The sequence below is a fragment of the Chlorocebus sabaeus genome, chromosome 8 (genome assembly GCF_047675955.1).
Source record: "Chlorocebus sabaeus isolate Y175 chromosome 8, mChlSab1.0.hap1, whole genome shotgun sequence".
Classification (NCBI taxonomy): domain Eukaryota; kingdom Metazoa; phylum Chordata; class Mammalia; order Primates; family Cercopithecidae; genus Chlorocebus; species Chlorocebus sabaeus.
Window position 1 is genome coordinate 129,693,229 of NC_132911.1, and position 5,825 is coordinate 129,699,053.

Genomic DNA, 5,825 nt, shown 5'->3' on the forward strand with positions numbered 1-5,825 from the left:
TAATCAGTGTATATGCACCTATCTTTAAATATTTTCATATGTAAAGATTGGTATCTATATTTAGCTAAGCATGAGTGCATATGGGTGTCTCCACCTCTAATCCATTATCACATGGATTATTCTAGACTTTTCTCCTTGCTTATCTGTAACCTTTCATTCCAACAGTGAGAAACATGGTTCCTACAATTCATCATCCATTTCCTTAATTGTTCCATTCTGATATACATGATAATGGTATCAGAATTTTTAACCCATAAGCTTATGGGAAAAATCTTTATCAGCCATGATATAGTGCTTACATATAGTTTCTTTTGGCTGTAGTCTTAGATTTATGCCTAAGTCTATTTTGTGTGTGCTATTGTAAATAATATTTTAAAAATTTTGAAAATGTTTAATTTTTATAGATTTAGAGTGTACAAGTGCAGTTTTGTTACATGGATATATTGTGTAGTGGTGAAGTCTGGGCTTTTTGTGTGCCCATTACCCAAATAGTGTATACTGTATCCAGTAAGTAATTTTTCATCCCCCACCACCCTCCCACCTTTTGAAGTCCCCAGTGTCTATTATTTCTTTCTGGATGTCCACATGTCCTCATTGTTTAGCTTCCACTTGTAAAGTGAGAACATGTAGTATTTGATTTTCTGTTTCTGAGTTACTTCATTTGAGATAATGACATCTAGTTCCATCCATGTTGTCTCCATGTTGCCACAAAGGACACAGTTTCATTCTTTTTTACGGCTAAGTAGTATCTCATGGCAAATATATATGTTTAAAGATAAGCCTCAGTTGAAGAAGATAGTAGAATAAAAAAGAAATTAAGGTAAAGAAGATAAGATGAAGCCAGAGGAGAGGTTATTGCATAGTGTAGTGATAAAATTCTTGATATTTTTTACCTTTTAGAGTTTCTGGTATTTTAGATAACATTTGGCAGTTTTCAAAGTATAAAATTTTGTGTGTGTATATGTATATATAAATATATATCATCTATTGATGGACACTTAGGTTGATTCCATGACATTGCTATTGTGAATAGTGCTGTGATAAATGTACTGGTGAAGGTGTCTTTTTTATATAATTATTTGTTCTTCTCTGGGTAGATAACCAAGTAGTGAGATTCCTGGATTAAATGATAGTTCTGCTTTTAGCTCTTTGAGAAATATCCACACTGTTTGCCACAGAGGTTGTACTAATTTATATTCCCACCAATGGCATATGAGGGTTCCTCTTTCTCCACATCCTTGCTAGCATCTGTTATTGCATGTCTTTTTGTATAAGCCATTTTAACTGAGGTGAGATAATATTACACTGTGGTTTTAATTTTTGTTTCTCTGATGACTACTGGTGTTGAATATATTTTCTTATGTTTGTTAGACACTTGTATGTATGCTTTGAAAAATATCTGTTCAGGTCCTTTGCCCACTTTTTGATAGAGTCATTTGTTTTTCTTGTTGAGTTGTTTTAGTTTCTTGTAGATTCTGGATTATTAGTCCACTGTTGGATACATAGTTTGCAAACATTTTCTCCCATTCTGTATTTTTTTTTTCAGTTTACTCTGTTGATTATTTATTTTGCTGTGCTTTTTAGTTTAATTAAATCCCATTTGTCTATGTGAAGGGCCAGGGACTCTGTGGCTTGTGCAGGTGAATTCAAATGTTGAATTCAATAAATTCAATATTTATTGAATATGCTGTCCTTTCTCCCCTGTATATCTTTGTCAGTTTTGTCAAAGATTAGTTAGTTGTACTTATGTGGCTGTATTTCTGGGTTCTCTATTCTGTTCCACTGGTGTATAGGTCTATTTTTACACCAGTAACACGCTGTTTTGGCTTCTAGATCCTTGTAGTATAATTTGAAGTTGTTCTTTTTGCTTAAGATTGTTTTGGCTATTTGGACTCTTTCTTGGTCCCATATAGATTATAGAATTATTTTTTTCTAATTCTGTGAAAAATGATCTTGGAAATTTGATGGGAATTACATTGAGTCTGTAGAGTGCTTTGGCCACTGTGGTCATTTTAACAATATTGATTCTTTCAATCTGTGAGCATGGAATATTTTTCCATTTGTTTGTGTTATCTATTATTTCTTTTCTAAATATAGCTTTTATTGCTGGTATATAGGAAAGCAAATGGCTTTTGTACATTAACCCAATATTCTGTGATCTTGCTATAATAAGTTATTAGTTCCAGGAGGTTCTTTCTTTATTGTTTTGGGTCAAATCTATATAGATAACTATGTCATCTGTGAATAAAGACAGTTTGATGTTTTCCTTTCCAATCTGGATATCATTTACTTCCTTTTCTCATTTTATTGTACAATATTTAGTATAATATCTAATAGAAGTGATGAGAACATTATCTTTGCCTTGTCTTAATCTTATGGGGGGAGAATCCAGTTTCTCACCATTAAGGATGATATGAATTACCAATTTTTTTGTAGATACTCTTTATTAACTTGAGGAAGTTGCCTTCTATTCCTAGTTTGCTTAGAATTTTTTGTCATAAATGTGTGTCATATTTTGTTAAAGGCTATTCATCATTTATTGATATGATCACATAATTTTTTTCTTCTTTAACATGTTGATGTGATAGATTACACTTATTTTTGAATGTTGAATCAGAATTGCCTACCTGGAATAAATCTCACTTGGCCATGATGTATAGTTTTGTATATACTTTTTTTATTCTACTAGCCAACTACATTTTCCAGTTTTATATTTTATTGCTCACCAATATGAACTCTGATCTGGTCAAGCAACCCCATTGTCTACTATATATCCATTTTGTTCAAATCCTACCCCTTTCTATAAATCTGTTTTCCCTTGTCCTATTTCTTCCATCCAGCCCTTCCTTTTCTATTTTTCAGTCTTTCTCTCTTTGGATTCCTTTAAAGGTTTGTATCTTTATGCAGCACTTGAATTTGCACTGCTTTGTAGATTTTCTGTAAATAACACTCTATGTTTTTATGTTTGTAAAATATCTCAGTTTATTACAGATAAGATTTAAGACATGTTTCTTGAATACATTAAACTCAATGAGATAACACAAAATTAAAGATAAGCCTAAGTGGATGAAGATAGTAGAACAAAGAAGAAATTAAGGTAAAGAAGATAAGATGAAGCCAGAGGAGAGGTTATTGCATAGTGTAGTGATAAAATTCTTGATTCTTTTTTTACCTTTTAGAGTTTCTGGTACCGTAGATAACATTTGGTAGTTTTCAAAGTATGCTGACACACCTTATTTTGTTGCTTAAAAAGAATAACTATGGTGTCAGTGTTTTATAATAATATTATTATTATTGTAAAAATTATTTAAGTATTTAATAATAATTATTTTGGCCAGAGTAGAAAGCCTGGATTTAAGTACTGAAGGTTGTGAATAATAAAACAAAGAAAGGAATCCCAATGAATAAGAGTCCAAGTTCCTTTTAACATATACTCCACTTCACAATAGGATTATAAATTTGTTGTGGGGAATGGACCATGTTTTTTCCCCCATGTTTTGCTGACTTGGTATTGAACACCTGTATGGCCAAGCATACGCACATTGATTTGAATTCCATCTCATTTTGAATTTAAGTTTGTAAACAGTGTGACAAAGTGGGTTAATGAGAATTTAATGTAGTAGAATATGAACACTCAAACTTGTGTTTTGTTTCTCATGTTTTGAAGAAGTAGCTGTTCATCCTTGGGGATAAAAAATTAATTCATGCATTGTTTTAGGCTGATCTTACTCTCTCAAAAGACAAAAAAGTTATCTGATAATTTTTGGACCTAAAATATTTTATGCATTCTGGTTACCATTAAACCTCCTTATTAAAGAAAAAAATGTGGTGAAAGACAAGCAGACAGGGATCCTGAAATTGAAAGTAAGGGCTGCTTTGCTTGGTGGATTAGGAGGAGATGAGGGGACATTCCCTGAGATTGGGAGGAATGATTGGATTTTCAGTTTCTTTGAGTTAGTGAGAACTACCCTTAAGAGTACACAGAGAAAGTCTGGGTTGTAAAAGGATAGGAGCTCAAGTCTATAGCCTGGGAAGTCATAGACAGTCTATGTCAAGGGCCAGGGACTCTGTGGCTTGTACAGGTGAAGAGAATTAAAGTTGTTTGGTAGACTGCATAATGGTGATGATGGTAAATGACCTGAAGAAAACAGTCCTTCCTACTTTTTGAGTAATCCTGAGAACTCCTAGTATGTTCCAAGGTCATAAAAAGTGGCCAATTAGCATAGATAATTGAGAGCTTGAATAGGACAAAATTGATTTGCAAATATAAAGAAATAGGATCTTTCTTGCAATTTGAGTGTCAAGGAACAATCCATATTTATTACACCAGGAAATTGCCAAGTACCGCGGCTATAAGAACTATGTCTTTGTCTTCTGAGTAGGCAACATGGTATAATTTTTCATACTAGCTGTCTCTTATAATAACCCAGAAAATTTGTTAAAATACAGAATTATGGGCTCCACTCCAGATGCACTGAATCATAGTTTTGGTGGTAGAATGGAACATGGATATCTGTATTCCTTCTTTCTGGTCAGCCCTGCACTGATCTGTGGACTCCTCGTAGAGAACTTCTGGTCAGGTGATAAAATATGGGCTTTAGGTTGAGACAAGCCAGGATTTAAATGGAAACTCAGCCACTAATTATGCACAAGTTACCTAAATTCTATACGCTACAAATCCTTTATTTGTACGAGGAGAAAAATATCTACCTTTCAGATATATATGAGAGATTAAACGGGATACTGTATTTGCAGTTTTCATTTCAGTGCTTAGTACATAGTAGGCACTCAATAAATATTAGCATATTTCTCTATTCCTTAATTTTTCTTTTTTTTTTTTTTTTTTTATAGATGCAATCTCACTCTGCCACTCTGTAGTGGTGTAATCTCGGCTCACTTCAACATACGCTTCCCAGGTTCAAGTGATTCTCCTGCCTCAGCCTCCTGAGTAGCTGGGACTACAGGTGCCCACCACCATGCCTGGCTAATTTTTGTATTTTTAGTAGAGATGGGGTTTCACCATGTTGGCCAGCTTGGCCTCGAACTCCTGACCTCAGGTGATCCACTGCCTCAGCTTTCCAAAGTACCGAGATTACAGGCGTGAGCCACCGCCCCCAGTTATTCCTTAATTTTTCTGCTTGATTTCAGGACATCATTGGAATTTCTGAGTTATTCCACCTCTTTGGTGTCTAATACAAAAGCTCTTTTTCATCACATGAAAAAGAGCTTCATCTGTAATTGTTCTAGATTCTGACTGGCAGAATCTAGAACAAGTGCTTCATCTGTAATTGTTCTAGATTCTGACTGGTAGATCAGAATGATGAGAATGATGCTTTTGAAATGACTATATATCCTACTCTTTGCTCTACTAGAAGTCATCTTGGAGATAGCCCAACTGAAAATGATTAAAAGATTGCTTTTTCTGAGCCTGAACCTTTTCTGACAGCCTAATATAGAATCACCTCTTTTGAGTTTTCCAGGAATGATACTGTAGACGGATTAAGCCATTAATCAGGTTTAGTCAGGAAGGAAATGTCTATTTTGATTGTGCTAATAACTAGTTCAATGATTGCAGATAGGTTGGTTCAGTGTCCAAGGATATGTAGAGTGATGGTTTTCTAAAATGGAAAGAATTTAGAATTAGAAGACTTTGGCTTAAGAATCCTTCCTTCCTTCTTCCCTCCCACTCTCCTTCTCTGTTTCCTTCCTTCCCTTCCCTTCCCTTTCCTCCCTCCCTCCCTCCCTCCCTTCCTTCCTTCCTTCCTTCCTTCCTTCCTTCCTTCCTTTCCTTCCTTCCTTCCTCCCTTCCTCCCTTCCTCCCTCCC